This window comes from Dromiciops gliroides, chromosome 3, assembly GCF_019393635.1.
Source record: "Dromiciops gliroides isolate mDroGli1 chromosome 3, mDroGli1.pri, whole genome shotgun sequence".
NCBI classification, from domain to species: domain Eukaryota; kingdom Metazoa; phylum Chordata; class Mammalia; order Microbiotheria; family Microbiotheriidae; genus Dromiciops; species Dromiciops gliroides.
In genome coordinates, this window is record NC_057863.1 from 346052655 (window position 1) to 346076687 (window position 24033).

Sequence of the window (24033 nt, forward strand, 5' to 3'; positions counted from 1 at the left end):
AACAAAGAAAACAAAGTAAGTATCCATTGCTTGGGGAACCCCAAAATAAATTGTCACACACTGATGTAATGAAACAGTACTGTATTGTTAGAACCAATGAATATGAAGAATTCCGACCTTAGTGATAACTTTCATCTTCACGTGCAGCAGTTTATAAAAAGATTTGTCTGTTGATACAAAAATACAGATGCACAATAAGTTCATTAAACCCGAAAGGATGAATCAAATATCAAAAGGCAGAGAAGGTAAGAGGTTTAATGATGGGGCTGAAAAAGTATTTCAGGAATTCAGCAAAATTCCAGTCTCCAAGATGTCAAGCAGTTTGAAGTACTGACATGAATAAGGAGAAATACTGGTGTGAACTATTAGGAAAAAGGTAATTTTCTCTCTTCACCCTTTTTGTATTTGTCTCTGTATAATGGATCAAAGAAGACTCATAGAGTATAACAGAAGCCATCGGTAAAATTCATAAACCTTAGTTTTCCCTGCTTAAATGAACTAATACTAAGATAGCTCACAGCCTCTTAAAATGAATGAAAGTACCATTTTGCTATTATTTGGCACCATTAATGTCTCTATTGGTCAACTTTTCTACAAAGAGAGGCCAAGACTCTGAGAACTTCAGAGAGTCATAAATCTGGAGCTGAAAGCGACCTCAGAGTTCATTTAGTCTAAGCCCTTGATTTCATTGATGAAAAAACGGAGGCCAAAGTAGTTAAATTAATTGCCCAAAGTCAACTACAAAATAAGTATCAAATGTGAAAACTGAACCCAGATTCAAGATTCTCTGATTCCAGAACCAAAGGTATTCCCACTGTACCAGGTTGTCTGGATCCACTTGGCTTTCTCATTTGTACTGATCACTTTTTTTTTTTAAACTATGTTCTTATCAGTGACTCCAGACCAGCTCCCAGGTTTAGTTAATTCCTCTTTTGCTGATTCTTGCCTCTCCTCTAGGACTATGCTTGCCACGTTTCAAATTTGTCAAGTATTTTGATTCTTTTTCCTCGCCAAAAATTTCTGACTTGAACCATCCTCCTTTTTTTCTACTTTATTCATATAAACAAAATATTTTTCTGGGTTTTGTTGTTGTTGTTGTTGTTATTGTTGTTGGCAAATTTTCCATTAAGGTTTCAAATTACTTTGTGCTGAGAGGAAATCTAAATGAGCCAATGGAATTCCTTTCTGCAATCTTCCACCATTTTACTCTTCAAACATTGATTAAGTTGTACCTTTAGCATCTGGAGTCATAGGGGCAGAAGTGATTGTGTTAGGCTATATCACTTTGATTCTTAGTAGTTTCCTTCAGGCTAGAAAAGGATAAAAATGGAGTCAAAAGTGATCCTGGAAAGTCATGAGGGCAGCCTTGTGTTCTAAAAGAAGACTGTTGGTCTCTGTGTTGCCTCCTGCCTTCAGGGAAAACAAAAACAAAAACAAAAACACAAAAGAAACAAGAAACCATGAGAAATGAATTTGAGAGTATTTACAAGCCACATGATTTATTAGGTAAACTAGACAGACAGGTTAAGCAAAATATTTTTCAGCCTGCCTTATGACATTCTTTTTTTTTTTTTTTAAATTGAATCTTCACAGTGTTGGTCAGCTTTCTTCATATTTCCTTATGTGCTGTGAAGTTATGCAAAATAGGAAGGAGAACCCAGAGTGTCCCCCCCCTCAAAAAAAAAAAAAGCAAGGATAGATCTGGGAAATGGATGTGGCTTTTAAAGTATTAAAAATTGAAAGCAGCCTTCATGATCTTGCTTCTGTCTTTCAGATTCGGCAGCTCCTTGACATAGTTGCATGACTACAGACTGATATTTATGGGATGTAGCAATAATGTAATGTGAAGGAAAATTACCTTCAACTTTTAATCAGTAGACAGGGTGATTTAGTTCTAGGTCTCTTCCTGATTTACTTGAAGAATTTGGGGAAAATAATAGAATCAAAAAAACTTTGAAATGAAATGAACTTTAATGGTTATCTAGACAAACCCTTTATTTGTTGCATGATCCCCTGTACAATATCTGTGGACCTCAATTTCCTCCTCTATAAAGTAGGAGTTTGGACTAAATGATCTTATCTAACATAATGGAACATGAATGAGTACAGAGTATTATGGTATTTCCTGAAGGGTGACCTTAATCCAATAATCATTGTTCCTTTTGCTTTTGGTTATTCAACCATGTCTGAATCCACCTTTCTATCATCAAGTCCACTTCTTTCTATCCTGTCTACAGGATTCATGCCTTTGTCAAATAATGTGCTGAAATTTAGGTATAATACATCTATGGTATTTCCTTGGCCTATCATTTTAATAACTCTATCCAAAAAGAGGGTGGTGGTGGTGAAGGAAGGAGGTCATTCTGGAAAATATTGTTCATGATGAACCAATGCTGGCCCTTAGTGATCATCAATTCCCTATGTAATTTCTTACAAACCATCCCTTTGATAGCATGTTTTAGAATTTGCGTATGGATCAAAATCAAGTGTACTAGCCTGTAATTCGCCTTTTTGTTTATTTAGCATTTTATTTTTCCCCAATTACATGTAAAAACAATTTTAAAATCCATCTTAAAAAAATTGTTTTCCAAATTATCTTCTTCCATCCTTCCCCACCCTTTAAGAAGGCAAGCAATTCAATATAAGTTATGCATGTGTAGTCATGCAAAACATTTCCATATTAGTCATGTTGTGAAAGAAAACAGACCAAAAACACCTCAAAAGAAATAAAGCTTAAAAAAATGCTCCAATCTGTATTCAGATACCATCAGTTCTTTCTCTGGAGATAGATTGAATTTTTCATCGTAAGTCCTTTAGAGTTGTCTTGGATCATTATGTTGTTGAGAATAGCCAAGTCATTCATAGATGATCATCTTACAATATTGCTGTTGCTTTGTACATAGTACATTTCACTTTGCATCAGCTCATGTAAGTCTTTACAGGTTTTTCTGAGAGCATCCTGCTCATCATCATCACATACCACAATTTGTTCAGCCATTCCCCAGTTGATGGGGATACCCTCAATTTCAAATTCTTTGTCACCAGAAAAGAGCTGCTATAAATACTTTTGTACATATAGGTCCTTTTCTTTTTTGTTTTTTTCCACTCTTTTTGGATATGACCTAGTGTGGTATGCATGATTTTATAGCCCTTTGGCCATAGTTCCAAATTGCTCTACAGAATGGTTGAATCAGTTTACAACTCTACCAGCAGTGCATTAATGTATCATTTCCCCCCATATTCCGTACAATATTTGTCATTTTCCTTTGCTGTCCTGTTATCCAATCCAATGGTTATGAAGTAGTTTCCCAGAATTGTTTTGACTTCCATTGTTCTAATCAATATTGAGAGCATTATTTTTATAAGGCTATAGATAACTTTGATTATTTCATCCGAAAACTGTTCATATCTTTTGATCACTTATCAACTGGGGAATGACTCCTTTTAAAATAAATTTAACTCAGTTCTCTATATGTTTGACAAATGAGACTTTTATCAGACAAACTTGCTTCAATTTTTTTCACAATTACTATTGCTACCTATTATTTCCCTCCACCTTATTTCATCCCTGTGTCATTTATTCTATTCTCCATCTCCTTTCACCCTGTCCCTCCTCAAAAGTGTTGAGGGTGCAGAGCACCCCAGAAGTTCTCTGGGGCACACCAAGGAATCTTCTCCTTGAGAAACTAAACCAAAGGACAGATACTCCTAGAGAGATAAGCAGAACCAGATCAGACTGAGCTAGCTTTGGGACCTCCACCCTTCATTCTGACCTCCCTTACCCCTGGAGAGATAAATTTGGGTGTGGCTGTGGCCTTTGTGTCCTAAAGAGAGAGATGGCTTGAGATCAGCAGCCACCCCTCACCCAATTCCTCTAGTCACCACCAGGGGGGGATGGTCCTCCCTCACTAAAGGAACTTTCCACAGTCAAATGGTCACTCTCCAACCCCCTGTCCCCCCCCCCCCCATCAATCCTCTATAAAAGTACCTACCAGCCTCCTGCTTGAGGAGATTGGTACCTCAGAGCCACGTACTTTGTTCCATACCTATCTCCCCATGAGAAGTCCAAGGATTTCTTTCATGGTCCCACCCCCCCTTTCCCTTCCCTTGCCCCTAAATAAACTACCATCTTATTCTAACTGCTTTTGTGTGCAACAGGGTGTAATTCTTTAAAGAGGAATTCCTAAGAACCCCAACCTCTAACACCCAATCTGGACCCCATTTCCCCCATAACATTTTGGTGCCCGAATGTTTGAAGGGACACAGAAAATTTCCTCTTTCCTCTTGGCACACAAAACCGGGGATGGCAGGGTGGGAACCTCCCTTCTGGGTTTCCTTTCTCCCTCTCCCACCTGACTCAACCTCTCATTTGAGTCGCAGAGAGGTAGAGAGAGGGTCAGCTTCCACACGACAGCAGAGGGCAGCCTGGGTCTCTCTCCCTCACTGAAAGCTCAGCCAGACGTCTGGACCATGCTTGACACACAAAACCTGGAGGGAGGTAGGAGCCTCCCTTCTGGGTTCTCTTCTCCCTCTGCCACCGGACTCAACCTCCCATTTGTGTCACAGAGAGGTAGAGACAGTCGGCTTTTGCAAGTGACAGCAGAGGGCAGCCTGGGACTCCTAGATGTGCGAACCATGCTCAGACCCTTGGATTCCACGTTTCTGGATAAGAACTTTTATGCTTATGTGTCTATCCCTTGCCAGCTCTCTGCTCTTCCATGAGACAGGAAGCTGCGTTTCTCTTCCTTGAGAAAGCTAAATCTCATGTCTGAACCATGTTCAGACCATTCTCCTTAGACAGTAGTCATGGGACAAAAAGGGAGTGTTCCAAAAAATTCACCTCTGGGGTGCATCCTAAGAGATTCGACTAAACTAGAACTTACAAATTTGAGAAAGAGATGCATGATACATTTTTGTAACAATTTATGGCCACATTCTCCGCTAGGAACTGAAGGAAAATGGTCTGTACATGGCACCCTTAATTATAATACCATTTTGCAATTGGACAAGTTTTGCAAGCGTGAAGGGAGATGGACTGAGATTCCATACATATCGGCTTTTATGACTTTAAGCCAGAAGTCAAAAGGAAAGAATGAGGTCCCCTTGCCGGTTGAGAATCACTGCAAATCCAAGCAATTAGCTAACCTTTTGGGCACCTCCTCTGAGACCCCAGCCCCTCCTGCTCCTCAAACTCATTCCCTGCCTGTTATTCGTTTCACTCCTTCTTCCCCACCTGCTTCCGTACCTATGGGTCAATCACTGTCATATCACTCTATGACTGAGACCTCTCCTTGCCCACCGGCTAATCTCAGAACCAATTCCCTGTGCCCTCCACAGCCGAGCTCCCGCCACACTGGGAGTGGATGTCAGTATCCTTCTATCCTGCTCTATCCCATTTATAATCTGGGGGAACTCCAATACGTCCCCATTTCTCCTGTTTTTTCCATTCAGCGGCCAATTCCATCTGCTTTACCTAATCTGTAGTCACCTACGGCCATCTCCTTTTCCCCATCTCCACCCATGCTGCAGCCAAAGACTGTTTTCCCTCCCCCACGTACTCCACAGCCAAAGACTGTTACCCCTCCCCTACTGGGCCCTCTGCCCAATTCTCTGTCTCAGCCTCCACCTGAGCTATCTCGCCAACTATCCCCCCAACCCACTTTACCCAGGCCCTTACCAGTGTCTCCCACTGCTTCCCTGCTTCCATTAAGGGAATTTCCCATTGGGAAGGGCACAACATTAAGGCATGTTCCTTTTTCCATGAACAGTTTATCTCAGATTAAAGAGAAATTGGGGAGTTATTCAGAGAAGCCCACAAAGTTCATAGATGGCTTTAAGTCTGTGACACTGGAATTTGACCTTTCCTGGACCGATTTGCAAATTATTCTTTCCAGCTGTTGTACCCCTGATGAGAAAAAAACAGATTTGGGACCTGGCGGTACAAGTTGGGGATGAATACTCGCAGGTTGGAAATTGGGTTGAGGTCCCTGGATTTACAGCCGTCCCAGTTGTAGAACTGAGAGGGAACTATAATAACAGGGAAGACAGGGCTTGTAGAAATCACATGGTCACCTGCCTGGTTGAGGGAATGAGAAGGGGGGTTAAGAAACAAGTCAATTATGAAAAGGTGAGGGAGATAACACAGGGGTCTGATGAAAATCCTGCTGTCTTTATGAGCTGCTTAGTGGACTCTCTGAAGAAATATACCAACCTAGACCCCCAAAGAGATGTAGGAATAACTGTCCTCAATATTCATTTTATCAGCCAGTCTGCTCCTGACATTAGGAGAGAACTCCAGAAGTTAGACTGGGGTCCCCAGATCCCATCCTCACAACTCCTTGATACTGCTTTTAAGGTTTTTAATAACAGTAGCCAAAGAGAGAGAAAAGATGGCTCATGCCCACTCCATAGACCAAGCTTCTATAATAGCAGCAGCCATCACCACATCTGCTACCAGCAGAACTCCGGCTGGCCAAGATTCTGGCAGCTGCAGTAAACTGGGACACAGAAGTGGGGAACACTGCACGAAGGTGAGGCCAGCTCTCCTACCTCTTTGTCCCCAGAGCAGCATCCAAGAGATCAGCTTAGCAAAAACCCAGCGCTCTGCAGCCTGGACTCCTGGCCAGCCCCTTGTCAGGCCCATGGCCAAGTTGGACATAGGAGGCAAGCCTAGGAATGGTTTTGGGGCGACCTCTGTCTTACTCTCTCATTCAGGTCCTAGCATTCAATCAAGGCACAAAGTGGGGATGGGGTAAAAGGACCCTAAATGTAAACAGACACTGCCTCTCACAGAACTAGGCTTAATCTGATTACTTAACTTAACAAGCCACACCCTATCCTGCATTCAGCCTTTCCAGCTTCCACTGGGTAAAAAAGCAGTCACACTTTACTCCTGATCTGATAAAGTCCCTTTTCCTTTTTGCTCTGGTCAGTTTTAATTTTTTTGTTTAAGTCTGTTCCATCTAGGCTCAAGGATTCATGGCACTGTGCCTACGTGTTGCCTTTCGACTCTCTGCGCATTCCAGGCTTTCTCCACTTCTCTCCCCTCCCCCTCCCTTATGCCATGATTTCTTCGACCCCCGGTCAGCATGAAGCAGTTTCAGAAGAATCTTCATCCCCTTTCCTTATATATAGAGAAGTGGGGAAATGTCATGGGGTGCAGAGCACCCCAGAAGTTCTCTGGGGCACATCAAGGAATCTTCTCCTTGAGAAACTAAACCAGAGGACAGATAACACCTAGAGAGATAAGCGGAACCAAATTGGACTGAGCTAGCTTCAGGACCTCCACCCTTCATTCTGATCTCCTTTACCCCTGGGGAGATAAATTTGAGTGTGGCTGCGGCTTTGTGTCCAGAAGAGAGGCTTGAGAGATGAGCAGCCACCACCCAACTCCTCTAGCCACCACCAGTGGGGGATGGTCCTCCCTCACTAAAGGAACTTTCCACAGTCAAATGGTCACTCCCCCCACCATTGGTCCTCTAAAAAAGTACCTACCAGCCTTCTGCTCGAGGAGATTGGTACCTCAGAGCCATGTGCTTTGTGCCTTTCTACCCAACAGAAGTCCAAGGATTTCTCTTGGTTTCCCTTCCTTTCCCTTCCCTTCCCCACTTCCCTTCCCTTTCCCCTAAATAAACTACCCTCTTATTCTAACTGCTTTTGTGTGCAAGAGGGTGTAATTCTTTAAAGAGGAATTCCTAAGAACCCCTACCCCTAACCCAAACCCCATACCCCATTTTCCCCCATAACAAAAGTGTTTTGCTTCTGACTACCCCCTCCACCAATCTGCCTCTCCTTCTATCACACTTCCCCATCTCCTTCCCCTCCTACTTTCCTGCAGGGTAAGTTAAATTTCTATACCCAATTGGTAACTCTTTTTTAAAAAAATAATTAAGACACTTTTTCATCTATAGTTCGAAAACACCTCTCTCATTCTTCATGATTTTACAAAAATCACAAAGAGAATGCCAGTAAATGTGTTCTCAAGATATTTTAGTACCCTAATATGTTATCTTTTTTTTTTCTGGTAATGAACTAATTTAAGGCATCCACATGCTCATGTTAACTATCTCGTTACTTAACTCCAGTTTCAATTTTCCCATAATTTTTGTTTTGTACATTTCCAGTCTTCAGAGAATTCTCTTGTAGAGAAAACAAAAACAAAATGGGAATTCTGCCTTGTTATGGCCTAAAACCCTATAGAAAAGTCAGGGAACTTTCAGAAGTTAAAGAAGCTCTGAAGAATGTAATTCTGAAGGCACAAAAATGAAAACCTTCCAATGAGGAGAAAAGGTAGAGCTGTCTAAATAGATTATACTGTCTACACGTGGAACTATTGACCAACTTAGGCTCTAAGGACTCATACAAAAGAAGGGATTTAATGAAGATGGATGCAAAAAAGTGGCATGGTCTGAAAGAATAGTAGAAAGGCTACTAAAACACTGTAATGATCTAAAACTGGTAAAGAATATCAGCCTGGGAGGATTCTTTTGTGGGGGTGAAGTTATTAGGTTGTTTTATAAGAAACAAAAAGGTATCCCTAAGGCTTTTTTTTTTTTTGGTGAGGCAATTGGGGTTAAGTGACTTGCCCAGGGTCACACAGCTAGTAAGTGTCAAGTGTCTGAGGCCGGATTTGAACTCAGGTCCTCCTGAATCCAAGGCCAGTGCTCTATCCACTGCGCCACCTAGCTGCCCCCCTAAGGCATTTTTGTAATAGTGTATATAGGAACCGTTTATCAACTCCTTTGCTTCTGTTACAGAACTTCAACAAGTTGTCACAGGTTTTGGTGGCAGAAGGATGAGTTTAATACTTGGCTGGAGCCAATCAGTCAGTCAACAAGCATTTATTAAGTTCTTATTATTAAGTACCAAGCAGTGCACTGAGGCTCAGGAATACAAATACATGCTGAAAGACAGTCCTTGCCTTTAAGAAGCTAACACATAAGAGAAAAAGGGGGTTGGGGAAGGGGGTCATGAAGGTAGAAGGTTTGTGACATTGGGGCATGGGAGAGAAAATCCAGAGGGTAACCTAGAGAGGAATAAAACATGGATGGCCTGGGGTATCCCTTAAATGGAAGTTCTTGGAGGAGCCATCCAATAGAGTAAGAAGCCACAGGGGTGGAGGGTACTTCCAATGTGTGGATACCAGGTCCAAAGTGAGCTTCCAGGTTGAAGAGTTTTCTGGGGCAAGGTAGAGAAGATCCATAGTGCAACCTTCTGAGATTTATTAGCTATGTGATTCTGAGCATGTCATAGATTTTACAACTTCAGAGTTGGAAGAAACCTTAGGGATTATCTTGTCACTGAGATTTGGAGTACTTAAGTGGCCTGTCCAAGGTCATTCAAGTAGGAAGTAGCAAAGCCAAGATATGAGCTCAGGTCTTCAGACCCTGGACATATCATATCTATCATCATTATTAAAAAACAAACAAAAATAAAATTACCTTGGAATGTGTCCAGCCCATTCAGACTTATTCTCTGTTTAGATCTGCGGTTTTCTAACTGGTATTTTTGTATCAGCTTTTCTGCTGTACCAAACTACCTCTTTCATTTAATCTCATGGTTTCCTCATTTGTAAAATACGGCAAAGTAACACTTGTACCTCACAGGATGGTTCTGAAGAAAGTGCTTTGTAACTCTTAAAGGCCTGTGTAAATGTCAGTTTTGACAGTAAAGAGTACTATAAATCCAAAGAGAGAAACAGAATTCAGACTCCCTGGAGATTAGGAAGGAGGAGATCCGGTTTAACAGTTCAGAAATTAGCACAAGCAAAACTAAACTTCGTAGCAATCCTGAACTCTCAAGAGTTCCCTCTCTAAACATTTTCCTTCTTTCCAGGCCTGCCCAAGTGAAGCTGGAACCTGGTGAGCTATTCCTTCTCCACTATGGGGTACATTTTTCTTGGAACTCCATAGACATGTATGCCAAATAGCATGCTGGTCCCTTTGACAGGGATATATGGTTACTAGCCTGTTATTCTTTATCTCTCCTTTTTTTTTTGTAATGATTGGAATGACGCCACCTACTGGAGACTTGCTGTGGAGAGCTCCACCATGAGGAAAATGCCTCAGAGGCATTGTGGCTTTTCCTTGGCGTCAGGAAATGACGCTTGCTCATGGGTGCTGTCTATCAAGTCTACCAGCCAATCAACTGGAGGAGCCTCCTATGGTCTGGGAGGAGACAGGAAGGAGGAAAGGGAGCCTGCGCAGGGAGCGCAGGCCCTTTTGGCTTCCGGACTTGATGGTGGTGGCGGCAGAGGACTTCACAGGAGATTTGAGGAAAGATAGGAATGCCAGACTGTTAGAATTCTGTTCTCAATCTTTTTCTTTCTATTTTCCAATAAACCCTTAAAACCCTAAACTCGTTTTATCAGTGATTTTTAGTCAGTTTCCCCCAAACTGGGGGAACACATTAGAATCCACATTTAGAATCTTAAATTACACATTTTCTAGATTACTCTCAAACCTCTCCTTTTATATGAACTGTCATTATTACAGCATCACTCTTCATTTCAATAGAAAAGAATGAGACTGTGTCATTGTTTTTTACAGAAATGCGAATGCTCTAATAAATCTATTATCTCATCCTAAAGGTAGCTGACAAGCTTGTAATATCTTAAGATTTTACAATGCACATTTCTCATTTACTCTGATAAAAACCCTGTGAAGGAAATTCTATTTTTATCATCATTTGACATGCAAGAAAAGAATAAATTCAAAGTGTTTAAGTGACTTGCTCAGGGTCACACTGCTAGTAACAATCTGAGGAAGGATCTGAGCTCAGATCATCCTGACTCCAAGGGTAGGGCTCTATCTAGTAAGCAATACTGCCTACCTTATATACAAATGGACTCCTTCCTTCAATGCAATCACCCTGAGAAACTATGCATTTGCTTTCATAGTGTTGCCCTTGATTAAAGTATTTTTAGAGTCCCTTATTTGAAATTGTATTCACCTTATAGGACCAAGTAGAGAAGATAGTCTCCTTTATATATGGTCATACCTGGTACATTTATAATATGTTGAAAATTTTCAAGTTTAAAGACATTTTTCCAGGGATGCCGTTGGTTTAGGATAGCTGTTTCCTACTGAGATAGGGGAAGGCATTGCTTTTTATTTGTAAAATATTGTATATTTGTAAAGTGCTTAGCACATAGGTATTATATAAATGTTAGCTATGGTTAACTTGTTATTAATTATTCCATCCATACTCTGATAGACTTAGTTCCATTTGCTGGCACTTCCTGACCACATCTCTGAGTTGGAGCTGATACTAGCAATATGGGAACCTAGGTGAATTCATTTGATTACTACCCAGAAGACTGATACAGAAGGTAGGCCAAATAAACCTCACCTAAGGTAAGCATCCTAATTTAACCAACTGTTGTGGCCGACTAGGTGCTAAGCTCAGTTGTTTCTTCAAAGCAGGAGGAGGATAGGTGCTGTCCCCTTCTTCTGAAACCCCTGAAACAAAGTTGTCCTCCTCTAGTATTGGCTCTGCTCTAAATTTGATGGCTCATTAAATTTACCACTGATTACAAGTTTGTTATTACTGGGGATTAGTATAGACATTAATTGTTAAAAATCTTTTCCAAGCTTTATGTAAGTACATAGTCATCAAATTTAAGTTAAGTCTGTACTTGAAGATCAATCAAGAACATTCCTTTTGTACTTTTCCTCCCAAACTCTTGAACTTTATTTATAGATTCCAGACTCTATATGTATTTATATTTACTGGGGCTACAAATAACATTTTTCCCTGGACACCCACACACAGGCAAATAAGAAAGTGGTTCTATTTTTCCCTTCAAGTAGCATCAACAGCTCCATCCCTTTGGTCCACCTTCATTTTTTTCTTCTTCCTCCTTCCCCACCTTGATCTCCCAAGTCTCTCTATCTGCAATAGGCCCATTAGAAGAAATAATATATATTTTTTCCAACAGCGCCGCACACCTTGTAATAAATAATGTGAGCATTGCCTAACAGGCACTCTAAAGAGACTGGTGATAAATAAAGAAACTTCCCATCTCTCTGCAAGCACTAGACAGAGGGCTAGAAAGAGGAGAGTTAGCTATTAAAGATCCCACATAGCCACGGGCAAATTCTCTCATCGGCATCTCCTTGCGGAGACCTTTTCTTAAAAGCAGAGATTGCTCTGATGGTTCAAGGTGCTATTGAGCTCTAACCAGGGACAATTACAAGACTCCAGTCACAGCATCTGAGGCGATGCTTGTGTCTGATAAGGTTGAAGGAAAATAATGGGAAGGAGGGTAGCGATAATGGGTTGCTGAATGGATGGGATGAGGTATCATCGCACAGTGCCTGGAGACAGAAGCAGCTGCTAATGCAAGAAGGGCTCCCCTCCCCACCTTCTTTCCATTTTCATTGCATAAAAAAACCTCTCTCTAAACATGCACTTCAAAAATAATTTTTTTTCTAGCTCCAAGCTAGTAATACTCCTCACCAACAGATTTTTATGCCACAGGAGGTTTCAGAATCATTCTGCTTCTTTCAGTCACTTTTTCTGTCTTGTAGTTTGGAATCCACAAGGATAATAGCTTGTCTCATTTTCTTATCCTTTCTCTTTCTCATTACATCCTTCTTTCTATTTCATTTTCTATTTACTCTGTATTATGGTGATTTTTAGAATCTTAGATATTTTTTAAAATTTTTAAATGAAAACATTTTCAATATTTTTCTCTTTTTATTGATTTTTATTTCTTCTTGTCTTTGGAATAATTATTTCATTTACTGGATAATCAAATTGGATGGTTATCTGATAATTTTAGCAAAAATTCAAGGTTTGCTTGAATGTATAAACTGCTTTGAAAAGAGAAAATAGTTGAATTTGGATGAAAAATGGGCTACATGTAAAACAATCAGAGGAGAAACATTTATCTGTGGGATGGAGCTAAAAGTTCTATTTTGAATTGGGGAGAGAGGTAGGGGAAAGAAAAAGGTAAACCTAGTAGGTTCAGTTAAGACTTAGGCTTGAACCTTTGAGGTACCTTAGTCATAGAAGTATTTGAGTATCAGAGCAAGAGGGGATTATTGATCTTTAAAAATTCCAATTCATTCATTTTGGAGATGGGGAAACTGAGGCCCAGAAAAGGAAAATGACTTGCTCAATTTCACACAGGGAATTAGCATCTGATTGGGACTGAAATCCAGGTTTCTTGTTTCTCAATATTTTCATTCATTCCATTTTTTCCCCGTACCTCTTTGGAACTGGTCTGAGGATGGTGTTACTGTCCATCCTTTATTTTCAAAGAGAGCCATTGATATCATGGAGTAATAACTTGTGCATGAATTAGGTTTAAGTGAGACAGAGTTGTGCAAAGTCATCAGCCTTACTCTCTTTCTGAGTCATCAAACTGCAGTGGCAAGCCAAAAGTCAAGATGATTATTGTTAGCCCAGGATGCAAGGGATGACTGAATCAATAACTGACCAAGTTCTACAGGTTCCAAAACACCTACTTCAGTTGCCTTTATGCCATTGCAACAAATTTGTTCTCATCCACCCATTCTTCTGGGGAAAATCTTCATATGCTTGGAGTAGACACCCTCCTAACTCACTGATAGATTTGAGGACAGTTTATCAGGGTGAGACTTGGGTGAAGGTAGAGACCAAAGGTGGATGGGCAGCCCTGAAATGGACTCTGTAGGACCTCACAGCAGAGGTGCTAGTCCTCCCTGAACACCCTGTAAACCTCTCTAAGGTTAAGCATTAATATTGTAGCATTTGGTCAAACTTCTGAACCAGATTCAAAAAGAACTAAATAATTCCTTTTATATGTACGGTAAATAAATCTATTTGCTGTTGTTTCCCAGTCATTATATTTATACACACCGCCACCTACCATTGTCTAATACTAAAACACATGAAATAAGAATTCACATGATTACATCCTACATTGTCATGCTAACTCTAAATTCTATAGGAGAAAAGGCATATGTCACTTTGTTGACCTTTATTTGCTTGTATATTCCAGTAGGCCAGCTATCCAAAATTATCTGGGTCTGAATAATTTCCTCTATGACTCTTATATAATCATAGGATCATAAACCTAAAATTGGAATAAATTTTAGAAGCCATCTAATCCAATTAGTCTAATCCTCTCATTTTGTAAATAAGGAAATTGAGGCCAAGAGTTACATGACTTGCCCAAAGTCACATAGGTAATGATAGATTCAGTATTTAATCCAAGCTCCTTTAAATCCAAATCCAGAACTCTTTCTATTGTATAATAATCATTGAACCTTGTTGAGATGGAAGAATTTCCTTAATATCCAAAAGAGGATTCTTGTTCTTCCAAGTCTCCTGCTACCTCCCGAAAAAGAGATGCACAGAATAGATTACATAAGACTAGACCTTACTATAGAACTTCACTCTACATTACTCATTCATGGCAGGGATTAAGTATGACAGGGCTCCAGTTATTCCCAAGCCACCAGTGAATGAGCAGTTAGTACAGAAATGCACTCCCCACAAAAAAACAGGAACACATTACTAACAAATACATTGTACATAGGTAGAATGGACTCAAACTTGGAGTACGATGGTAGTGAAATACACATGTAGTAAAACACATATGTTTTCCATGTCCTGGAAATTCTTTTACATGTCACACAATACTCACAACTATTTTTGGATGCAGCATCTCTTTTGGGCAAGCCATTCAGATGGTATCTTAGTGTCTACACCTTTCTTGAATTTACAGTATTCAGTTCTTTTCTCTTGTAGGAGATTACTTTGAGGTAACTGCTTTTTTCCCTTTAGTGTCTGTCCTTGATTGTCTCTGATTCCAGATGAAGTATTGTCTTTAAGTGGTCCAGTCATTCAGATTAAATGGCCACTGAAGGGAGGGAGAGGAAAGAAAGCCCCTTCTCTTGCACTTATTGCTTTCTTGTCAAGGTAAAGGAATCTGCCTCTATAGATAGCTCCCAAGTTTGGGTTCCCCTCTGTTAAATGAATTGCTTATTTTATATATATATATTGAACCAATAGGTTTAGCTGATTCTCTTTAACAATTGTAAAATGTTTCCATCTTGTCAGCTTCTTTCATCCAATGGCTAGGATTTGAGTAAGGATTTATTCATACATTGTTGTGTTGTAGGAAAATTCCCTTAAAACCTATATTATAGCTCATGATTATATTCTGGTCTTTCTTTGGAAGAAATTGGAAGGAAACCCCCTTCTCTTACACTTGTAATTTCCAACGTTCACCTTGCCATAATGTAGGTTTTGAGAATCCTTTGGGAGAGCAAGCAGCGATGCAGAGATGACACATTAGTGTACTTGTCTATAATAGTTAATTATCACCCAGATGTATAGATAGGCATTAAGAAATTTTGTTGGAGGCAGCTAGATGGCGCAGTGGATAGAGCACTGGCCCTGGAGTCAGGAGTACCTGAGTTCAAATCCGGCCTCAGACACTTAACACTTACTAGCTGTGTGACCCTGGGCAAGTCACTTAACCCCAATTGCCTAACTAAAAAAAAAAAAGAAAATAAAAAAGAAATTTTGTTGATATTTGTGACTAAGAATGATTATATATAGGGAAAAAGATTTTATTTGATTGATCTTAGAATTGTTTCATTGAATAAATGTGACAGAATTTAGGTATATTTGTGACAATGTGACTTGGTTATTGAAAGAGGGACTACTGTCATTACCTTCCCCTTGATACTCTCTTCTCCTGACACTGTTCTCTCCTGGCTGTCCTCGTACCTATCAGAGGCTTCCTTCTTTGTCTCCTTGGCTGAATCTTCATTCAAGTCACTCTCAATAACATTAGTGGTTCTCCCTCCCACCTCCCAGGCTCTGTCTTTGATTCTCTTCTCTTCTTCCTCTATACTATTTCACCTGGACATCTCATCAGTTCCCATTGTTTTTATTACCATCTCTATTCAGATAACTCCTATATCTACTTGCCCAACCCTAAAATGTCTCCCCACCTCAAGTCTCACATCTTCAACTGCCTATAACACCTATCTAACTAGATGTCCCACAGACCTCCTAAATTCAACATGTCCAAAACTGAATTCATGCTATTTCCCTCAAACTCTATCCTCTTCTTAATGACCTATTTAGGTTTAGAGTGCCACCCCGGAGTTTATTGGCCCAACAGAGCCTATTGTTAAATTTTTAGTGTGAGTATACCTTAGAAATCAGCAAAGGCTACAAATCAGGGTTTTATCTTATTATTTAGTTTATTGTATAGTCTTAGGAAAGTGATGGAGAAAATGTTAACAATGTAGGTGGGGTTTAAAAGTGTTTTATGCACACATTTTAACAAAAACCCTACCTTTAAATATTTGCCTATATACCTCCAGTACCACCATCCTCTTAGTCACCTAGTTTGCCAGCTCAATAGCTCCAATCCTTAGTCTCTCACCCTCCATATTTAATCTATTTCTAAGGCTTACTGATTTTATCTTTGTAACACCTTTCTTATATGCCCCCTTCTCTCCTCAAATACTGCCACCAACCTAGTGTAGGTCTTCATGACCTCACACATGGACTTCTAAAATACCCTGCTGGTCGGTCTCCCTGCTTTAAATCTTTCCCCACTCCAATCCATCCTCCATGGAGCTGTCAAAATGACCTTGTTAAAACACAGATCTGCCCATACAAATCTCCATCCATGTTCAACAAGCTCTAATAGTTTCCTATTACTTACAGGATCAATTTAAAAAAAAAATCCTTTTTGCTTTTTAAAGCCCTTCATAACCTGATCCCTTCCTGCCTTTATAGTCTTTTGATGAGGCAATTGGGGTGAAGTGACTTGCCCAGGGTCACACAGCTAGTAAGTGTCAAGGGTCTGGGGCTCGAACTCAGGTCCTCCTAAATCCAGAGCCTGTGCTCTATCCACTGTGCCACCTAGCTGCCCACTTTATAGTCTTTTTAAACCTTATTCCCTTTCATGTGCTCCCTTCTCATCTACAGTGACCTTGGTCTCCTTGCTATTTCTCTCACAGAACACTCTGTCTTTTGACTCCATTTCCACTGGCTGTCCTTTCTGCCTATAACTCTTTTCCTCCTCATCTCTATCTCCTGGCTTCCCTGGTTTCCTTCAAGTCTTATCTAAAATCTCACATTCTGCAAGAAGTCTTTCCAGGCCTCCTCAATCTTAGTGTTTTCTTTCTGAGACTTCCCTCAATCTAGACTGTATGTGTCTTATTTGCATGATTTCTTCTCCCACTAGATTGTGAATTCCTTGAGAGCAGGGACTGTTTTTTGCCTTTCTTTTTATGCTTCTTGCTTAATATAGTGTCTGGAACATATTAGGTCCTCAAAAACTTTTAAGTGATAGACTGACTACATTGGGAATTAGAGAGTGAGGACTTGTAACTGTGAATCAGTTCTACAAAGATTGAATAAGAGTAATTAAATAAGAGAAGGATATGGCAGTGAACCCACCCAGATCTTCTCTCTCCAGAGAGTGGGATTTTTCCTATTCCACTCTTCTTTCTTCAAATCATAGTATGTCCCAAAATGGATGACTATGGAGTAAAAGTTTTGTACCTGGTTTGAAGGAATATAGAAAAATCACAGTCCCTCCTTCCTTGCTTGCTTAAATCAAGTATATTTGTCAATATACTTCTAGGATGAGACAAACTGGTCTTTGAGGGTTCAACTACTTGCTGACTCATATGTATTATATTTTCTCCACCCATAGTGCCTTCTCATCCTCTCATCAAAGCTCACAAAGTCTCATGCTAGGAGATGGAAATCTCCAATAATTATTCTTCAAAGGCATAAAAGGAAATCCAGAAGCAACAACAGAGCCTGTGCTCATAGTTTCAAGTTGACCCCAGTGTGGAGAGTAGGTTGCTAGTGCTCTTCACACCTAGAGGCTTATGACAGTTATTACCTCCTTCACTGAATGTTGCCAGACAGGAAAAGAGAGAAGGGCTGAGTTTTTGGCACCATCTGGGGCTTGGTTTGGGCTTGGAAGCCAATCAAAAAGCCTTTTCTTATCATATAGTAAGCAGACCAGAAACACAGAATTCTAGCTCATGTTTTGAAAACCAGGTGTGGATGGCTAAGCACACTGTGCAAATTCATAAGGGTTGATGTTTCATTGGCCACTTTCCCAGCACACCCACTTTTTATAATGGATTTTTAGAATGAGTCATTCCATCAATACTTCAAGGATTCATGCATTAAGTCACAAGGGTATTACTTTCTGCTATCGATCCCAATGCAAAAAGAATGTGACATGGTGGAAAAAGCAATGAGTTTGTAGTCAGAGTTGTTGTTATACAATCATTCAGTCATGGCCCATGGATTGTATGACTCCAGGTCCTTCTGTTCTCCACTATCTCCTGAAATCTGTCCAAGTTCATATTTATTATTTCCATGGTACTATCTATCCATCTCATCCTCTGCCATCATCTTTTCCTTTTTGCTTCAATCTTTCCTAACACCAGGGTCTTTTCCAATGAGTCCTATCTTCTCATTATGTGCTCAAGTATTTAAGCTTTCGCTGATTTGACTTCCTTGCTACCCAAGGAACTCTCAAAAGTCTTCTGAAGCATCACAATTCAAAAGCATCAGTTCTGCACTGCTCAGCTTTCTTTATAGTCCAAATCTCACAGTCATACACTGCTACTGGAAAAACCATAGCATTTGACTACACAGGCCTTTGTCAGCAAAGTGATGTCTCTGTTTTTAGTATTCCGTCCAAATTTGTCATAGTTTTTCATCCAAGGAGCAAGTTACTTTTAATTTCACAAATGCAGTCACCACCTACAGTGATCTTTAAGCTCAAGAATATAAAATCTGACATTATTTGCATTTTGTCTCCCTCAATGTGCTAAGAAGTAGTGGGACAAATTTCTAAGATTGATCTCTCTTTCTCTCTCTCTCTCTCTCTCTCTCTCTCTCTCTCTCTCTCTCTCTCTCTCTCTCTCTCTCATATTAAGCTTCAAGCCAACCTTTACACTTTTCTTTTTCACTCTTATCCATAGCCTTAATTCCTCTTTACTTTCTGTCATCAGAATGGTATCATCTGCATATCTGAGGTTCTTGATATTTCTCCCAGCAACCTTTATTCAGGTTTTGATTCATCCAGCCTGACATTTGGCATGGTACACTCTGCATATAAGTTAAATGAATAATGTATAGATAGCATTGTCATACTCCTTTTCCAATTTAAAATAATCCGTTTTTCCACATTTGGTTCTAACTGTTGCTTCTTGGCCTGCAAACAGGTTCTTCATGAGACAAGTAAGATCATCTGATACTCCCATCTCTGAGGATTTGCCACATTTTGTTGTGATCCGTACAGGCAAAGGTTTTCGTGTAGTCAATGAAGCAGAAGTGGATTTCTTTTCTGGAATTCCCTTGCTTTCTCCATAATCTAGTGAATTGTGGCAATTTGGTCTCTAGTTCCTCTGCCTCTGCAAAAACCAGCCTTCTCTTCAGGTAATCCTTGGTTCATATATTGTTGAAGCCTAGCTTGCAGAATCTTAAGCATAAATTTCTGGCAAGTGAAACAAGTACAATTGTTTGGTAATTTCAACATTCCTTGGCATTGCCCTTGTTTAGGATCGGGATGAAATGAATCTTTTCCAATCCAGTGGCCATTATTGAGTTTTACAAATTGGCTGGCATATTTAGTGTTGTACTTTAAAAGCAAATCATGACATCACCCCAATGTCATAGTCCTCTTTGAGTATAAAGGACAAACAACAACAACAACAGCTGCAGCAGCAGCAACAACAACAACAATTCTTTGCTCATTTAAGAAAAACCTTACGTCTCTTGTTATTCTCTGGAATTCTTCATTCAGTTGGCTATATCTTACCCTTTCTCCTTTCCCTTTTCTTTTTCTTCTTTCCTTAGCTATTTGTAAGGCCTCATCAGACAGCCATTTTACTTTTGTTTTTGTTTTTGTTTTTCTTTGGAATGTTTTTGTTGCTATCTCCTGTACAATGTTGTAAACTTCTGTCCATGGTTCTTTAAGCACTCAATCAACCAGATCTCATCCTGTATATCTATTCATTACCTCCACTTCATATTCATAAGGGATGTTACTTAGGTCATACCTAGATGCTCTGATGGTTTTCACTACTTTCTTCAATTGAAGTCTGAATTTTGCAATAAGAAAATCATCTTAGCCACAGTCAGCTCCAAGTCTTGCTTTAACTGACTGTTTAGAGCTTTTCTACCTTTGGCTACAAAATATATAATCAATCTGATTTCTATATTGACCATTTGGTGATGTCTATGTGTAGAGTCTTCTTTTGGGTTGGAAAAGAGCACAATGGCCAGTTATTTATCTTAACAAAATTCTATTAGACTCTGCCCTGCTTCATTTTGCACTCTAATGCCAAACTTGCCTGTTATTCCAATTACCTTTTGATTTCCTACTTTAGCATCCAATCCCCTATAATAAATGTGACATCTTTTTTAATGTCTTTATAGAACTGATCAACTTTTGCCTCTTCTGCATCAGTGGTTGAAGCATAGACTGGTTTTACTGTGATGTTGAAGGATTTGCCTTGCATTCAAACAGTTATTATTCAGCCATTTTTGAGATTATACCCCAGTATTGCTATTCTCACCCTTTTATTGACCACGAGGGCTACTCCAATTCTTCTAAGCAATTCTTGTTCACAGTAGTATATATAGTGATCATCTGATTTAAATTTGCCCATTCCTATCCATTTAAATTCCCTGACACCCGACATGTTTATGTTTAATCTTTTCATCTCCCATTTGACTACATCCAGCTTATCTTGGTTCATAGAGCTTACATTCCAGGCTCCTATGCAATATAAATCTTTACACCATTGGGCTTTCTTTTTGCCATCAGATGCACATGCTGTTAAGCTTCCTTTTAGCTTTTTTCCCAGCCACTAATAAGTGTGGGAGCTACTTGTAGTTGTCCTTCACTCTCCCCCAGTAGCATATTAGAGGCCTTCTGACCTGAGAGGCTCACCTTCCCATGCCATATCTTTGATCATTTTAGTACTGTCTATGGGGTTTTCTTGGCAAAGATACTGGAGTGGTTTGCCATTTCCTTCTCTAGCTCATTTCACAGATGAGAAACTGAGGCAAACAGGCTTAAGTGACTTGCCCAGGGTCATATAGCAAGTAAATGTCTGAGGCCATATTTGAACTCAGGAAGATGAATCTTCCTGACTTCAGGCCCATTATTCTATTCATTGGGCCACCTAGCTTGTAGTCAGAGAGCCTTGGTTAAAATAGCAGCTCTGTCACTTACCACCTATAAGACTTTGGTTCGATTATTTTGCCTCTTTGTGCTTTAGTTTGCTCATTTGTAAAATGAGGATACTGGACTGGATGACCCCTAAGGTCTCCTTCAGCTCTAAATATATGATGCTAACAAGACATGGCACAATGCGGGGCACATATTAGGTGTTTAATAAAGACTTGTTGACTGTCTAACATCCTCCACACTTTAATGGATGTTCTTTGTGAGTTGGTATAGCTGAAGGGGAAAAAAAAAAGACATGGTTACTAACTTTTTGGTAATGAGCCTAAAATTTAGCTAGGCTGGTCCTTGAACCCATACTCAAACCTTCAAGAACCCAAGCTCACTTCCTCTTTATGAGGAGGATGGTAGTGCAAGTGAGCCTTCAATATAATGGAAAATTACCCAGAGTGGGAATAGTTAGACAACGAAAAGCAGAACCACAGTCCACTAAATTTCTAATTGAAATGTTTTCATTCTTGCTTTTTCAGAACACAGTACCGATAGCACCCTCACCCCTCACCCCCAGTAGCATCACGGATATGGGAAAACTTCTCAGAGATACACAGTTTCTATCAAAAGATTGCAAGCTCAGAATGTGATTGTGTTTAAAGTCCATGCTGCCTTAATAGCTGAGCAATTTAAAAGTGTCTTATGTTCTGAAAAAAAGAAAAAATCCTCAATTTTCTCCAGTTCTAAAACTTATTTTTAAAAATTTAAATTTTAGAGCTGAGGATTTATAAATCAACTCTTATAGTTTAAGCATTTCATTATAGTTTTTAAAAATCATAATTACTTGAGGTAGGGGAGGGAGATAGGTCTACTTTATTCCTAGTAGAAACTCTCCACATATATAAAGTATCTACATAGAAAACTGGAACTATGCTTAGATTAATACTGTCTAACTGATATTCAATAACTCACCCTCCCTTATTCCTATTGTCCATATTTAAATACTTCAAAAAGAATTCTAATCAAGTGGAAATTAATAGGGGAGGAAAGGATGGGGCTAGCAAGAGAGGGTTCTAATCCCACTATCTCTTAATATTTCAAAGTCTCTTTTATTTTCTTAATAAAAGAGAGAGAGAAAGAGAGGAGGGAGAGGAAGGGGGTGGGGAAAGGAATTAATCCAGTGCTCTGAACTGTCCTCTCATCTTATTGCTTTAAATAAAATCCAAGAGAATATTACACATGAGAAGGCTATTCTTGGCCAGTTTCCAAGCTTTACTTTTAGTTCTCAACTATTTTCTTCTTTCCTCTCTCTTTCACTTCCAATTTTACTTGTCTTCTGTCATATCTTCCTTCCCTCCTACCAGCCCCAAGATTTTCAAGAGGCAGAATAGAAGGGAGTGATGTGAAGAATGTAGAGTTTGTGCCTATATCTACATGACATAAATACAAGCATTTGACAAATGGGGAAAAAAATCATCATTACATCATGGAATAATAGAATCTTGGAATCAGAGTAAGAAAGAACATCAGGGATTATCTAGCCTAACTCCTACCAAACTCATGAATCCTGTTTATAACACCCCCCCACACACACACACACACAAATGTTATTATTCATCTTCCACTTAATGAACTTCAGCAATGGAGGTTTTGTCATTTCTATATTCCCTAAGGTAATTGTGCCATTTTAGGATAAATTATGCTGTTAGGGAAGCAGTATGGTATCAGGGAAATACCATTCTTTGGAATCATAGGATCTGGATACAAATCCTGCCTCTGATTCTTACTGTGTGACCTTGGGTAAATTAATTTATCACTCTGCACCACACTTGGTTCATTGGTAGAAAAAAGGGGGTAAGACTACATGCCCTCTGAGGTATCATCAGCTTTAGATTGTTCATCTTAATTGTTAGGAACTTAAGTATGTTGAGCTAGAAGCTTTTCCCTGTAATATCTACCCATTGCTCTAAATCCTGCTTTCTAAGACCAAGCAGAACAAACTGAATTTCTCTTTCCCATTCCCTCCCTCCAAATATTTGAAAATAGTTATTGTCTCCCCTTAAGTCATCTCTTCTCTAAACTAAAATGCTCCAGTTTTATTTGGCCAATTCTCATATGGTATGGTTTTGGGTCCTCTTATCATTCTGGTAATCCCTCCTGGAAAAACAGTATTAATATTCATGGTGTCAGGGTCATTAAAAATGTAATACTTAGGGGCAGCTAGGTGGCACAGTGAGTAGAGCACTGGCCATGGATTCAGGAGGACCTGAGTTCAAATCCGGCCTCAGACACTTGACATTTAATAGCTGTGTGACCCTGGGCAAGTCACTTAACCCCCATTGCCCCGCAAAAAAAAAAAAAAAAGTAATACTTGTAACTGGGCACAATACTTTAAGTGTGATCTAATATTTCAATATACTTTACTCCTTGGGGATGCTATACTTCTACTTAGTCAGCCCAAGACAACATAGAGAGGTAGTATGACATAGATTGTGAGCAGATGGAGTCAGCTGTGTTCACATTACAGAATCAGACTGAGTTGAAGTCTTACCTATGACACATACTGGCTCTGTGACCCTAGATAAGTTACTCAACCTCTCACTGCAAGTCTCCAAGACTATAAGTTGCCGAAAAGTTGCTGATTTTCATTGGTAGCTCTTTATTGAGGATGTCTATTGTAATCAAAACACAGGCCTGGTTTAAAAAAAAAAAGATAAATTAGCTCTTTTTGCTGAGATACCACATGGCTAATTCATAACTGAACTTTCAGCCCATTGGCTGTATTAAGCATTTTTCACATGAAATTGTTTTGTAGCCAAATTTCTCATCACATATATATGCATTATATAAACATATAC